This window comes from Nilaparvata lugens, chromosome 9 (assembly GCF_014356525.2).
Source record: "Nilaparvata lugens isolate BPH chromosome 9, ASM1435652v1, whole genome shotgun sequence".
NCBI lineage: Eukaryota > Metazoa > Arthropoda > Insecta > Hemiptera > Delphacidae > Nilaparvata > Nilaparvata lugens.
Genome location: NC_052512.1, coordinates 20,500,657 through 20,516,480, shown reverse-complemented (window position 1 = coordinate 20,516,480; position 15,824 = coordinate 20,500,657). Strand labels below are relative to the sequence as shown.

At 36.0% G+C, this 15,824-nt stretch overlaps 1 long non-coding RNA gene across 1 annotated transcript; it reads right to left on the bottom strand.

The window, feature by feature from the left end:
* Positions 1-13,260: 13,260 nt before the first annotated feature.
* Positions 13,261-15,557, bottom strand: LOC120353074. Its single transcript, XR_005572171.1, has 2 exons — positions 15,411-15,557; positions 13,261-13,499 (listed from the first exon to the last, which is right to left on the bottom strand). It is a non-coding gene; the product is annotated as an uncharacterized LOC120353074 (long non-coding RNA).
* Positions 15,558-15,824: the final 267 nt, after the last annotated feature.

Sequence of the window (15,824 nt, the reverse complement as noted above, 5' to 3'; positions counted from 1 at the left end):
ATAATCAGTATTAGTTGGCATAGCCTTGTCACGGACGGCTGATTCAAAATTTCTACAAGAGCTTGGATCCAGCAATCTCAAGCCATGATAGAGGAATATCGAGTCTGACAAATCAGTGAGTCGCAATCTCTTCACTGCATTGATTGAACTGCAAAACCCATCCAAAATCGCAATACAACCTGCCTTTAATTCTGATTTTATTGGACGAAATTCAAAAATTTGTTTGAAATAGGCATCGACTTGCGCCCATGGATTGTTATAGCGGGTCAATAATGCCTGCCAAATTATTTGATAATTATTAGCCAATGGTGGCAAATGACGACAAATATTTGCTGCTTGTCCAGTAAGTCTACTTACAAGATATTGGACCTTCTGCTGATTGTTCAAACTCTTGTTGTCATGTACCAATGCCTTAAATAGTTCATAAAACACCAACCATTGAGTCTGGTTCCCATCAAATTTCGTAAGGTCGATTTTGGGCAGTACCGACTTGGACACGACCAGCTGTGCACTAGCTGCTGAAGCTGCCGAAGATTGAGCAATAGCATCAGTCGCCTCTCTCTGTTTGAGAGTGTTAGCCGCTACTTCAATATACTGAAACAGATCTAGATGTGAGTTGTTGAATGCTACAACATAGTCTTTATTCAACTCAAGTTCCAACTCATTAACCACTAATTCTGTCTTTTCATAATCTGAAATGGTCTGAGACACCCGAGGATACAACACTAAAAATTGCTCAGCAACTTTTGGATCAGAGACATTTTTAGACAGTTCATAAATCCTTTGCAATCTGGCAGACAATTGTTCCAGTTTAGCGCGATGCACCCTGATTTGTTTCTGTAATTTTTCCTCCATCTTGAACTCATACACAAAACAATTCAGCCCCGACAATACAAAACAACAGACAATAAAACAAGAATGAGTTCAAAACTAAATGAAAGGAAGAATCACGACTAGTAAGTTATCAAAGTTAAACTTTGATTATCAATTCACAAGATAAGTTACTGCTGAGAACAGAACTATATGATTAGATAATGTTCTTCCAACAACTCACAAACAAACGATAACTTGTTGAATTGAACAAACAAATTCATGCTGGTAATTAACCTTCACTAACATGTATAACAAAATGGACAATACAAAATCCAACAAACAAACAAATTCCCGAAAAAGAGCACAATGAGCCTAGTTTCAGGAAAATTACAATTTTAACTGAAATGAATTTAATTTCAGACAAATACAAATTGACAAGAAACCTTGCTCTTAGAACAAGGCTACAACAAACTAAGTTGAGCATAGATCAGACCATCCTCAACATGCCAACATTGGACAAATACGAAACTGCTTAAATCCAATGTGTGTGAATTAATCAATAAATTACAAATTTAAATTCATCCGGCCTGGAGGACCAGAAATTTTCTGAACAAAGCTCAGGCTAGAGCTACTAGAGGACTGTAATTTACTATTTATATAATCAAATACAAACAAGGGGCAAAATTTAATCTTCAATTTGAGCCAGGTTATTTGTACAGTTAAACTCTGCATTAATGAACAATAAAAAGAGCAAAAACTCACCAGATTCAATCCAAGCTTGACTACTTGCCCTTCGAAGCCTTTATTAGGTGTTTTGATCAGATTCAGGGTGGGAAGAAATCTGGGAAATTAGACAGGTTTTCGCTTCCAGGCTGTTTTTTCATGTTGATTCTGTGTTCCACTTGCAGGCTATGTACTGGGTTTTGAACAAAGCTCAAACTGATCCTTTATAAATTCAAATCTGATTCAAATCAATTCAATTTAACACTATTCACGCTGTTATACTCATAATTCACACACACTACACTCAAACAATTATCTACAAGAAATTTCTGATCGAAATTACATGACAAAAATATCTTCAATTTGATGTAAATTTTCACCATTTGATGCATTTCCCAACAACTGCTGTTGCAGCAGTTTTAGTGTCAAGAGTGAAATTTTCTGTTCAGCAACAATAGATCAGTTGACAATGATATTTGGAGGGAATGTTTGGAACACAGTTTTCAACTTAACAGCTTTGTTGAGACTTAACTTTTTACGAAACACAGACACTCAAAACTAAAACTGCTGCAACAGTCATATGGGAATGTGTAGAATAGTCAAATTATACATGAAATGAAATATAATTTAATGCTCTACAATCTCGTTATTAGCACATCCTTGTTTCATCGATTGTTGAAAAGTTATTATAAGACTTGAAAGAGCGAGAAAATGGAAGAAAAACTGTTTTTTTGAAAATGTATCACTTTATAACATAAATATATTGAAAAGTATCGGATTCATCAAAAACCTCTACAAAACAAAACTTGTGGGAAATTTATTGAGCTCCATTTGTATGTAGTTGATTATGTCAACAGACCACATTGTTTCCAAGATATAAGCATGTAAGTACTAAGTGGAAAATGCAACTTTCATACCACCCTCATCCTGTCAGCACATGATGTAGTGATGGGATTTTTGATATGCTCACCTCCAAACTACTCTCAACAAAGCTGTAGAGTCGAAAATTGTGTATCAAACATTTCCTCCAAATTTCATTGTCAACTGATCTATTGTTGCTGAAGAGAAAATTTCACTCTAAACACTATATTGCTGCAACAGTCATAGGGAAATGCGTAAAATAGTGAAAATATACATCAAATTGAATATAATTTATAAATATAAATTAAAATTATAAAACAGCAAGGATTTTTCCATCAATCGTTCAGAAATTACAAGGCCGAATAGATAAAACAATTGGAGGCAGAAGTGTTTTTTTTCAAAAAATGTCTCACCTTCAAGAGCAGATATTATCTCAGAAACTATGAGAGATATGGAAAAAATGTGAAGTACAGAACTTGTCGATAATTCTGTAAGCTTTAATTTCGCACAGAGATCAAATGTTCATATGATGCATATTTTCCGAGATAAATGCAAAAAAAATGGTATGGACTACTGTAACGAGGCTATCAAAGAAAGATCCAAAGAAAGTAATTTGGTATCGGCCCGATTAATTGATTTTTGGGATTATCATTATGTTGGAAACTATTGGTGAAGTGCGACAATTTCTCATATTATATTCATTGTGATTTGGGATCAAAGAACGAAAATTGAAGTATTTTCACATAAATGATTGTGTATTAAAAAAGAAATTGTATTTGAGATAATTCAATTCGTTTCAGAGATTACTTGTTAAAATAGACTCTTTCCTTGTCATTCAAGGATTTAATGGTCATTTTATTACTTGTTTTTATAGTTTCTCACATATTAAATTTTGTATATTTATGTTGGTGATAATTTATACCTTAGAATTCTCAGACATTAATGTAGCTACAAAATTCCAAATCTAACATCACATTGTCTGTTAATTTTCCTATTGCTATATTTAGATATAGTTTGGATAATTTCTATTGAATTTTTTTTCAAACTACTTGTGTATTTTTTGTAATTCCTAATGTTACTTTTGAATATTGTTATTATATTAGGCTATCATAGCAGGATATTTTGCTACGCCTGATTTGGAGTTGCTGATAAAGGAGATTGATGGCATATACTGCCCAGAATATCATCTACTCAATGTTATTGACATGGTGCGGAACAAGCTATCATCTTCAACGTTTGGAGATTGGTCAACCAACAACGTCAACAACACTGATGGATTGTCAAATACACAACTATTTTGCTCATTGAAAATTGTTATTGCTCTACATGGATGGATTAACAGAACTCTGTTAGAAGATAGAACCTTTTGTCACAATTTTTTCAATGCTGTTAATACTCATTTGCATTATCAATAAAAAGAAATATTGTAATCAACTCTATGCTCTATCATTTATCCTCCTCCTCACTCCTCTTTGAGTAAAGTGCGCACTATGTGTTCATGAGGAGCTATTGCACAATGTTATGCAATTGTATTACGTCATGCAGACCTGATGAAACAGGAAATTGGTTACCCCCACCACTCAGCAAGCAGAGTATAAAAGATGATGCTGACAACAAAATGCACTCAGTCTTACAATATTGTCAGACAGTGAACGTGAACGTTATCTGCTTAGTCCAGTGAGTGAGCTTGAAGCTGAACTGAATTATCATGGTATAATGACATTGAGTGACTTTTTCAAGGAGAGTGGTCATTTAGAGTTTTGTGCAGATCGTGAATCTCATAGTTGTGCATGCATACGACTCAGGCAGAAGCATCAGGCTGTTGTTGATGCAGTCAAGGATAGAAACGTTTTCTTTGTATGCAATGATCTTCACAACCCATTGAGAAATACTCATGTGACCTCCACTGATGTGAAATGTCTCCTGCTGAAAGTTTTCATGCAAACTATGAAGAGTATCAAGGATAATATCAGCAAGTGGGCAATGCATCATTGCCCACCAGGACTTGCAATGAAATCCACTGTCATGTTTGATGACACTTGCATACTGCTAAAATCTTTCTTCAAGTTGGATAAGGGTAGAATGGCTGCTATTGTTAATCTTGAGAAGGCACCCAACTGGAAGGATAAGGATGTGAAGATTGTATTGAGTGTTTTCAATCAGGACCAATACTACAAGTGTGATTTTATATGTGGACAACAATCTAAATGTCTACTGGGACTGGGTCAAAAGGAGATCAAATTTGCAGGATTTACTAAAATTGAGAGCACAGGACATGTGAAACGATTCAGGCTGAAAGATGGAATATCTGGTGATTCAGCTTTTGAGATTAGCATCTACAAGGCTGTATGCAGACCTATGCCACTGCCATCTACTGGGGGATATGACGAAGTTGATGGACCATGCATTGTTTGTGAAAGGAATAAGCCATCAGTTGAGTGTTATGTCACCAACAATGATTATAGCCGAGGAGAAAGACTTCTTCAGCTATATATTCTGTTCAATACTGAAGATTGATTATATGTTTGCCAATAAATACTATGTGTAATGAGCCATTTGTTATTATTGATTAGGCTGCTATGCTTTAAATGAAGACAGTTTCAACGACCCCCACTCCTCCCCTATCATTATATGTTTACAGTTTTTGTCTACTGCCTAATATCTATTGACATGTTGCAACAGTTTGCCCAAGATGCAAAAAATCAAAAGATATCCAATAAGGTGTAATGGTATACAACCCTGTATACTTACCTTAACAATTGGGACCCTACATCAATCTATACCCCTAAAGGTTCGAACCCAGGACCTACAGCATGGAAAGCGACGCCGCTAACCACTACACCATAATGGATATCTATTAACTAGCTTCAACAATATGATATCCCAGTCTTGACTTAGAGGAAACATCTATATTGATGTGCAAGATTCTGAGCTACTATTATTATCTATAGGATGAGGTGTTGAACACTGAATTAATGAAACTCTCAATCAATGGTTAACACACAAAATGAGGTTTATTTCATACATGAGAGTTAGTTTTAGACAGTGGATCAGCCAATGAAGGTTTATTTCTTTATTATCATATTACAAATGGTTATACATTTAATAGTATTTGACTTTCTTGAACAGAAGTTTTAGACAGTGGATCAGCCAATGATGGTTTATTTCTTTATTATCATATATTACAAATGGTAATACATTCGATATTAACTGATTGGTGTGATGAGGGCTACTGCCAAATTGAAACTGTCTTGGCCTCGGCTGGTGGGATGATTGGCGGCGGTGGTGGGCTGACTGGTGGCGATGGTGGGGTGACTGTTGACAATGGTGGGGCAACTGGCGGTGGTGGTGGGATGACTGGTGGCGATGGTGGGGCGACTGGTGACAATGGTGGGGCGACTGGTGATGATGGTGGGGTGACTGGTGACAATGGTGGGGTGACTGGTGACGATGGTGGGGCGACTGGTGACGATGGTTGGGCGACTGGTGACGATGGTGGGGCGACTGGTGGTGATGGTGGGGCGACTGGTGGCGGTTGGATGACTGGTGGTGGGAACTAATGAAGAGTTTGCACAATATTGAGCCAGCCATCGATCCGTGTGGGCTGAGGATTGGGCTGGGGTTGAGGATTGAGGTCTACTTCTTTCAGATGTTGGGGATGAAGGCGGAAATCCTGATGAGCAATCCATTGATGATAAGCAAACTCCATCCACTGGAATTTCCTTCGAATTTCGACTCCTCATCCAGTAGGGTCATGCACACTTGGTTGATGATGTCTGGAAGATTGATGATACTGAAGATGGTGTAGTTTGGAGTTTTGAAGGCGACATTCTGAAACTCTTCTTGTTTGAAGAAGGTCTTATCAAGGGTGCTGCGGAAATATGTTGCCTCCAATACTAGATTGAACTTCATTGCTCCATGTGTCTGCTGTTGCTGACTGATGATGTGAAGAATTTTATCCTTCAGACCGTTCAGAAAGGTGTGGAAATCTTCGGCGGGCTCATCCTTGTATGCATTATTGTAGTATAGAGTCTGGAGCCGAGATTCAAATGCCTCCTCCAGAACAACAAACTCGTCCACAGAGTTTACTGTTTGTTGACATCGTGCAGCTTTGCTCATCTGGAACAATGCAATACAATATTGTATAAGTATGGTATGCAGTATTCAACTCTATATATATACCTTCATCACTATCAACAGATGTTGGGGATGAAGGCGGTGAATCAGTATCAATATCTAGGATCGTGGGTCGGATGTGTGGATGTGTCGGGGATGGAGGTTCATAGATGTTTATATCGAATGTTCTAGGGGATGATGGTCGGGAGCTGTATGGTGGGGGGTGGGGGAATGTGAATGGGGTTCTAGGATCTACTTTGTGATAGGGGATCTACTTCTATCTCTGAAACGACATACACACCTTCATCACTATCAATGTCAAACATATTGTGGGTACAGCCTAATTCTAGGGCAAAGACTTGTTATACGTTTTCAGGTTAGGATGAATCACAACCACCAACTCAAAGAACATAATTCACAATTAAACTATCAACTTGTATGTATTGCAACCTAATTCACAATTACACTAGTCATTTTTGACTATGTCATTTACTCTATGTATTGGAACCTGATTCACAATTAAACTAGTCACTTTTGAATTTAAGTCATTTTGGAATTCAATTGACAGTCTCAAACCATCTACTCCAAAATTCAACTCTTTTAAATTTTATTGTCAAATCAGGAATATAATATAAATATATATATAGCTATAAAATGCACTGCTACTTACTCTTGATGATGATAAAGATGAAAGTAATCCAAAGCAAATAGACAAAAATCACACACACGTACTGGCGGCACGACTGCACAAGATACAATGTCGTGCTCCTTACAGAACAACTCCTTTTATAGCCCCAGTTCAAGATCCACAGGGATTTTTTTCCCATTTATTCCTGATTTTATGTGTTTTTTTTTATTTCCTTTCTTTTTTCTATTTTTTTTTCTATTTTTTTTTAATTTTTTTTCAAATTTTTTTTTAATTTTTTTCTTTTTAATTTTTTTTTCAATTTTTTTTAATTTTTTTTTTAATTTGTTTTTTTTTATTCTTTATTTTTTTTCCAAGTTTGGTTGACCTGGATGACCTTAAGGTTGGGTTTGGTTGACCTTGATGACCTTGAGGTTAGGTTTGGTTGACCTGGATGACCATGAGGTTAGGTTTGGTTGTCTGGATGACCATGAGGTTAGATTTGGTTGACCTGGATGACCTTGAGGTTAGGTTTGGTTGACCTGGATGACCTTGATGTTAGGTTTGGTTGACCTGGGTGACCTTGAGGTTAGGTTTGGTTGACCTGGGTGACCTTGAAGTTAGGTTTGGTTGACCTGGGTGACCTTGAAGTTAGGTTTGGTTGACCTTGGTGACCTTGATGAGAAGGCGGGTTCTGGCACATGTGTGTGCCAGAACTTGCCCTTTCATACTACTCTTGTGCCATTGTGACGTCATCGATATTGCAGGTAGAGGCAGTGAACTTCTCAAAATATTTGAAGGTTTAAAGTTTTCATTAGGCAATATCCAATAAGGAAATATCCCTTGACAACAGTAAAATTGATCCAAATCTACCATTCAACATTTATGACAACTAGTTGTCTTACAAAAGTATCTTTAAGCTCTAGTACAAGATCTATGGAAAAATTATTCTATTATCAAATCAATGACACGAACACTACAGTGTAGTACCATAGAGAAGATATAGCTTCAGCATAATAGCTATCTTACCTCTAAGGTGGTACATGGGTTGTATAAATAAAAAACTTCCATTCCACAAGTAGTAATCATTTTCTTGCAAAAACAATTTATTTATTATTCAAATAAATGAATAAATAAAATTTCCCGCATCACAATTTATATTAAATGGGTTCTACCGTTTGTTTCCATAGCGTTAAATTCCTTCTTCTAGAATGTCCATCAGGCATAGGAGCGGCAGGAACCGGAGACATCATATAACTCAGGAAAACCAACGCAGATGCTATGAGAACTAAGTAGAAGAACTGTAAAGAAAGCAAATAGGCAAATGAAGTTTATATGAAGTGCATACAAAGCTACTAATTTTCATATATTTTCGATTCAATGATAATAAATAAATAAAGCCTTTATTTTTGTTCCATAACATACAATAAGTTAATGACGCTTCAATATACAAAATGATTTTTAAATAAAATTATTTCACTTCAATAGTCTTTTTTTATGTTTTTGTTCTGGAAACTAAGCCCGTCACCGAGCATAGGCCTCCCCCAGGTTGTGCCATCTCTCTCGCTCTCTTGCTGCTATCATCCAGTTGTCTCCAGCTATTCTGACAATGTCGTCCTTCCACCTCGCCCTTGGCCTGCCAACGTTTCTCCGTCGCCACGTCGGCTCCCATTCAGTCACTTTCCTTGTCCATCTTCCATCTTGTAGCCTAGAAAGATGGCCTGCCCATTTCCACTTCAATTTCTTTATGACACTTGTGACATCTTCCAACTTGACTTTATTTTTTATTGTAGTGGTGCGAATTCTCTGCATTCGGTGAATATTTAAAATACTTCTTTCCATTGACACTTGAGACTTCCGAATTGCGTCGATAGTACTCGCTTTGCATGTCCATGTTTGCGCTCCGTACGTCAGAGTAGGAAACACACATGATCTAAGCACCTTGGCTTTGGACGTTAAGCTGACATCCTTATTTTTCATGATGCACTTGAGAGACCAGAACTTTTTCCAAGCAGCAGCTCGTCTTCGTTTAATCTCCTTCACTTCTCTTTCATCAAATGAAAAACACTGCCCAAGATAAATCACTTCCTGCGCCCAACTCAAAGCTTTTCCATCCAGCTCAATTAATCCTCTGGTTGCGTTTGTCATGAGGCTGGTCTTCTCAGGACTGATTTCAAGTCCGGCTTTTCTACTCACTAATGACAGTTCCCATATCATATCTTTCAATTCTTGCAGCGACTTTCCAATCAGTACCACATCATCGGCAAAACGCAGGTGATTCAAGTATTCTCCTCTTATCGAAATTCCTCTCCTTTCCCAATTCAGCTGCTTAAACACCTCCTGAAGAGCTGAATTGAAGAATATAGGTGACAAGGGATCCCCTTGCTTGACTCCTCTACTTAATTTGAAATATTTGCCTGACTTTTCAAGAAGTATTCTTGCAGTGCTGTTTTCGTAGTAATTCTTCAGAATATTCAGATATACTTCAGGGACACCTTGATCACGCAGAGATTTGAACAGGAAACTATGATTCAAGCTGTCAAAAGCTTTTTTATAATCGATGAAGGCCAGATAAACTTTAATTTGATATTCAGAGCATTTTTCTATTAATTGATTTATAATATGTAGATTGTCAACTGTTGAGAAACCTCGTCTGAATCCAGCTTGCTCAACTGGCTGATGAATTACTAGGTTTGGTAGGATGCGATCTGACATAGCCTTCATAAATAACTTTCCCATACAAGAGGTTATACTAATTGGTCGATAGTTATTTATATTATAATTATCGCCTTTTTTGAACAAGAGTATTATGTCCGCCAATTTCCATTGTAATGGAACTTTTTGTTCTTCCAATATTCTATTGAAGCAATCAACAAGAGCCCTCAAAATATTTGTCGAAATAGCTTTTATCATTTCATTGGAAATTTTGTCTATTCCTGCCATCTTATTGTTCTTCAGTCGTTTTATAATATCTGATAATTCATTTTCTTGAAAATCGGGTACTCCATTTACTGCAGTAATGATATTATATGTTGCTATACTACAGGAACTTTTAAACAACTTCTCATAATACACTGATGCCTTCTCAATTATGCCATCTCTCTTCCTATCTATACGGCCTGTCTTGTCTTTCAAACCAGTATTCCACTCTACACCACTTGAAAGGGTTTTCCTGATTTTCTTTGTGGAGCCATCAGTTTCTAAAATTCTGTTGATAATATTGTCTTCAAATCGTTTGATATCTCTGCGAATTTCAAATCTAGCTTTTTTGCATAATAAATTGTATTCTAATTTTTCTCTTGTATTCTTCTGTTTTCTTCGCTTCATGTCCTCCCGTGCTCTTATTGTTTGCCGTGTACTCTGTGATATTTTGCTAAAATTGGAAGTCTGTGAGAGTCTAAAAGTGTTTCTTATAGCATTTTCTAATATATTATAACTCTCTTGAAAGTCAGCCTGAAGATGAGTTTGACTTAACAATTGCATACTGTCTTCCAATTCCCTCAAACCATTGTCATCAATCACTAGAGTCCTGCTCATAGATCCGTTCCATTCAGTTCTTGGTCTCCTTGTTGTCCAATCCTGTGATAGTTCGATTATTAACATTCTATGATCCGTTGTGAATTGAAATTTCCCTGTCACTTCGAACCGTTTTATAAATCCACTTTGAGCGGTAAGCACATAATCAATCTCATTTTTGGTCTGCTGGTTGGGGGAAATCCAAGTCCACTTTTTCCCAGCTCTTTTCTTGAAGAAAGTGTTGATTACCCTCAAGCCATGCTGGAAACAGAAATCGACTAACAACTGACCTACTTCGTTCCTTCTCCCATATCCATATTCACCGACTACATTTGCTTCATTGTCTTCTTGTCGACCGACCTGAGCGTTGAAATCTCCTAAAATTATTGCCGTATTTTTCCAGTTATTTTTTTCATGTCTGATTGCTGTGGACAACTGCTCGTAGAATGCTTCACGTTCCTCTTTCTCTGCTTCTGCAGTCGGTGCATAAACTTGATATATGTTCAATATCTTTGAACACCCGACTCTTATTCTCAAAATAGCCAGCCTCTCCGTAATCCCTTTAAATTCAATTATTTTTGATTTCAGTTTTTCTCTAATGATGAATCCCACTCCTTTTTGGCCTTGCGTTTCTCCATAGTGATAGAAAATATATCCGCTTTTCCTTTGTACGATTTTTTCAGAGTTCCTTCTCACTTCGGATACTCCTAGAATATCAATATTTGTCTTCTCTAGTGCTTCCTCCAATTCACACAATCTATCTTCGGTTCTGAGAGTACGAACGTTCAAAGTACCTACAATTAACCCTGGGGGGTATTGGTCATTTTTCCCCTCGGTGACCAACCGTCCTGGGGAAATGCTATTCCTCTTATCTTCTAAATTATTACAATCATTCTTTTTTCGGATTTTGTTGGTTGGCGGCCTAGTTCCCATAATTTGCTATTCTTTCTGGTTTTCTGTTTGCTCCATTCCTGCTGAATTCTCATCTTGATTTGTAATTTTTGGTTCCTTCAGCTTCTCCCCTTCACTATTTTTCTCAGTGTTTTTCATGACAAATCTATCTAAACTGTTATTTCTGTTGAGTTTTCTTCCTTTCTTTGCAGACTGACGATCAAGGAAATTCTTGGTTATTTCTTCCTGCGGCTTTGGAGATTTCTCTTCGCTTCTTGCTCTCTTGGAGGAGTTAGACTCTTGCTTTTCCAGGTCATCCAGGGAAAAAACCCTCCCATCAACTTTCAATTTGTCTCCTATCATAATCACTTTTCTTCCTTCTGATTTTAAACTTACTAGATGTGGGAATAATTGTTTTCTGATAGCCCTTATCTCACGAGTAAAATCTTCCTTTATTTGAATACTTTTGAATCCTTCATTTTCTTGCAGTTTTCTTTTTGCTTTCAATATCAAATTTTTAATTACAATTGAATTTAGTTTTACAATAACCGGTGATCCTACTTTATTCCTGTTCGTTCTCCATAAGTCTCTAATTGAATTTTCATTAGTATCAGGAACCAGAAACTGTAAAATTGCAATAACCTCCTTATTCATAGCGAAAAACTCTTCACTTCGAACTCCAAACAGCAACAGGTTGAATTTTCTTTCTTTCGCATCATTGAGCGTGTCCTTCTTTGCCTTCTCTTGTTTTATGTGAAAAATTTCCGTTTTGATTTCTTCTATTTCCTTCCGAAAATTACTATTTATTGTATCCACCTTATTATCCAAAGTATCCAGTTTTTGCAGTTTACCTAATATTTGATCTAATTTCTCCTCAATAGTAGACATTGCTATTGAGGAGAAATTAGATCAAATATTAGGTAAACTGCAAAAACTGGATAATAATTTTAATGAACATATTTATCAATAAATTATCAGAACAATATTATTCAGGTTGAGTGGAATAAGGTAGAAAGCAATAATACAACAGATGTTATTTTTTGAATTTCTATCATATTATTTTGTTATTTCCAATGATTACAACATATGTTAGAATATCACATGTCAATAAATTATCTCATTTCCATATGGCACTCACCTTACCATGTTCATAACTTTACTTGATAGGATCCTTTTTCATCCTTTGAAACCCTTAGAGGGAAAATATCTCAAAATCCGTTCTTAGTGCGCGTCTAGCATGTTTGAAGAATATTTGGGCAAAGTTTCAAGTCTGTAGGACAATTAGTTTGAGCTGTAGTGTGATTTTACATCAAAATTATCGAAAAATGCCCTCTCCTGGACCCCCCTGTGCTCCTGATCTAAATTTTTCTGCATGGATCTAATTTTTTTTCGTAGCTGAACGAAAAAGTTCCTCATGACTTTGCTGTGCAATGAGCGGTTAAAAAGTACAAAATTTTGGGGGGGCCCAGCTCCCTCAGGGGGGCAAATTTCTGAAAATCCTTTCTTAGTGGATGTTTTGAGGCTACCATAAACAATCGTGCAGAATCTAAAGTTTTTAGGCTCAGTAGTTTGGGCTGTGGTGTGATTTCAGTCTGTAGGGGCTTAGCCTTTTATAAGTATAGAGAAGAAGAGAAGAGATAGAGAAGAAGATATAGCTTTAGCATAATATGATATCTTTCCTCTAAGGTGGTACATGGGTTGAATCAATAAAAAACTTCCATTCCACAAGTAGTGATTATTTTCCCGCAAAAACAATTTATTTATTATTTAAATGAATAATTAAATAAAATTTCCCGCATCACAATTCATTTTAAATGGGTTCTACCGTTCATTTCCAATGATTTGCAGTTACATTACTTCTTCTAGAATGTCCATCAGGCACAGGAGCGGCAGGAACCGGAGACATAAAACTCAGGAAAACCAACGCAGATGCTATGAGAACTACGTAGAAGAGCTGTGAAAAAAGCAAATAGGCAAATGAGTGTTTATATGAAGTGCATACAAAGCTACTAATTTTTGTATATTTTCGATTCAATGATAATGAAAGTCAATTATTTTTCTCAATGAGTTGATAATTCAACTACTGTATTATCGCAGAGGCTGTGAATAATCATCAGCTCTATTGTTCAGTTGGTTAGAATCTTATTGAATGTTGATTAAATCTCTATTGCATTATGATCAAATTTTTATTGAATATTGCATCAACCAGGACTCTTGATTAATGTCAATACTGTAATGAGTTCTTCTATTGTTCTGTCAGAAAGGCTGCAAATTCACTAGTACTATTGTTCAGTTGATTGGAATCCTATTGATTGAATTCTTATTGAATTATGATCAAATTCCTATTGGATTTTGCATCAGCCAGGACACCGAAACTGACTCTTAGTTGAGTTATTTCTGTTAATTTTTTGTAAATGGGATAACTTTATCAAAATTTATAGTTTCGAAATTTGTCTGTTCTATTCAATCAACAATACCATGAAAAAATCATTCTCAAAAATCCATTAATTTATTCCTCACTGGATTTGCAATGAGAAGAATCCAATTCCAATCTAAAAAAAATTTGTATTTATCTGTCTCTGAATTTGCAATGATATGTTTCAAAACTTCAAATTCAAGACGCTCATATCTCAGGAAATTAATGATCAGAAAATTGTTTCTCTTAAGCCGGGACCATACTGAACAAATATTCGACAAACATGTTTGTTGAAACAGTTTAGGCAATTTCATTATATTTGACAAGCAATGGTTTCTTGTGGGCAGAGTGGACGTGTCACCAAACAGAATAGTTGTAAGTGGAGAGAGCAGATTTTACGTTTTACAACAAACACTGAAAATTTTTGGAAAAACAGTAATTTTTTGTTCGACAAACAATGATTGACCAAACGTTTCGAAATGTTTGTCCCTGAGCCCCTCAACAAACATGTTTGCCGAACATGTATGTCCAACATTTGTTCAGTGTGGACACAGCTCTAGAAAAGATGTATTCGGATTTGAATCTGAGTTTGGAATAATCGCAGTGTTGTCATAAAAAATCAAGTATTTTTGAATCGTTTCTCAAAAAGGCTTTCCAGAGAAAGCATCAGTAGTGCCGTTCTAAAAGCTCCAAGATCCTCCTTGTCTCATGCAATAGTTTTACCATGGAAGATCAGTGCAGTTGAGACAATCTTAAGATTCTTCAATAATGAAGAGTCATAAAGGATTGAGTTCATTGAGTTCATGAAGGAATCATAAAGGGGATCTATAATACTTGTTATAGATCAAATATGCTCATAAGTGTTGTTTTGAGAACTACAAATCCATATTCTCTGGTAGATTATTAAATTCAATGCTGGAACTGTAAAAAACAGTTATTTTTTAATAAATAAACGGAAGCGGTGTGTAAAGTACCTGTTCTCATATGAGTAATCAAACATTGACCGAGAACAAAAACTCTCTGTTTCAAAACGAAAAATCCTAATGAAGTTTAGAATCAAGATCAAACAAATAGACAAACAACCTGAATAAATAAACGAATGGAGACAGAAAAAATATCCTGAAAACATTATTCGAAAAGCTGTAGAGAGATTGCTTCTTGAGGAACGATAGTGATCCTACCCATGAAGCGTTAAAAAACTTGCAACCAACAATATTTTGGAGGAACTAAAAATATCTTATATTGTCGACTAATACAAATGATATAACAAATCATGCAAGGAATATCCCAGCATAGATAAATTGGATATATTTTATTTGACTAGACACATAGACAAACTCAAAGCACACAAAAATATTCAAGCCAAGCACAATTGAAAATAATCACAATCTTGTTCCTCTATCCTGAGAAAAACCATAACCAAGTGTTTTGAATCATTTTGGTACATACCTTCATTATGATAGAGGTATTGAAGAGAAGATCTGTCAATGTTCTGAAACAGCAAGATCCGGAAGCTTCTGACTTTCTGAGTGTCGAGGTAGCTGTATTTATATCAAAATTGAACTACTGTATTATCGCAGCGGCTGTGAATAATCATCAGCTCTATTGTTCAGTTGATTAGAATCCCATTGAATGTTGATTAAATCTCTATTGGATTTAATTTTTATTGAATATTGCATCAGCCAGGAATCTTGATTAATGTTGATACTGTAATGAGTTCTTCTATTGTTCTGTCGAAAAGGCTGCGAATTCACTAGTACTATTAGTAGTATAGAAATGGCGACTCTAGCACACTGCGCCAGAATTCTCCACCAACCCAACTTAACTTAGGAAAAAAATTTCAACCTAACCTCACCTAACCTC